This window comes from Chelmon rostratus, chromosome 1 (assembly GCF_017976325.1).
Source record: "Chelmon rostratus isolate fCheRos1 chromosome 1, fCheRos1.pri, whole genome shotgun sequence".
NCBI lineage: Eukaryota > Metazoa > Chordata > Actinopteri > Chaetodontiformes > Chaetodontidae > Chelmon > Chelmon rostratus.
This window is the reverse complement of record NC_055658.1, coordinates 2,520,678-2,521,756: the sequence shown is the minus strand read 5'-3', so window position 1 is coordinate 2,521,756 and position 1,079 is coordinate 2,520,678.

The window sequence follows — 1,079 nt, the reverse complement described above, 5'->3', positions numbered from 1 at the left end:
TGCCCATTCTGGAACTCCACAGTGTTGGATAAGATCTGTAACTCTTCTGTCCTTTATGGACATCTCACCCTTTTACTCATATTTTCTCAGGAAATCATGGTTGAACTGCTGGGTCAAGAGTTCATCAAGCTTGACAATAGAAATGCGGCTGACGGTAACACTTGAGTTGCTCAAGTCATCATACACACAGAGCTTTCCATGAGGATATGGCGTAATCAGCCAGTGGGAGAAAGTAGCCAGCTAGGGGGTTTTGGCGCATACCTCCTCTGAGAAAAATTTTGGCCACAAAAGCCCAAATTTGGTGGCCCCTGGCACATTCTAATAACACTATTCCATCATATACACTGATCTGAATTGTTGCATATTTCAAGGAGTTTGCCCACCCGATTATAAACATGCACTGAATTATTGTAAAGGAGAATTTGGCTTCTTGTGAATCTTAGCCCTCACAGTCTGTAAATAGCTATCACTGTTTAAACCACGCCTATTCCTCACTGATTGGAACTTTTGTATACAAAACTACTTATGTGGGAGTTTCCCCCGACAAAAGGCAGACGCCAGGACTAGATTTGGCAATGATGACACACACAGGCACACACTCACACAGGCCCACAAGGTGAAGCCATACTGACATGGCTGGTAAAATTATTTTTAACAAACTTTATCATTATAATTTTGGAGCTTTTGAGAGTCAAATTTAACAAGTTTTTTTTTTAAATGTACATTTATCCCATTAGTAATGTCAAGAAAAATTGAACTCATTAGAACAAATATTTGACCAAGACTTCTATTTTTATCTGAAAATTTGCCTACTAAAACAGATCTTCAGCCAATGAGATAAGATTTTTAATTTATATTTATCTCTCTCTCTCTCTGTATATATGTATATATAGAATGCAGGAAAAATACAGCAAATGAAACTGGGGTCCAAAATGCAATCAATTCATCAAAAATAAACAATAAAATAAATAAGCTGACATAAAAACAATCAAATAAACAAAAAAAGGAAACAAACGAAACAAAAGCCGAACAGGATATCCGGTCCTACCGGAAGACCGGCTTCTCTCCGTTCCAAAGAA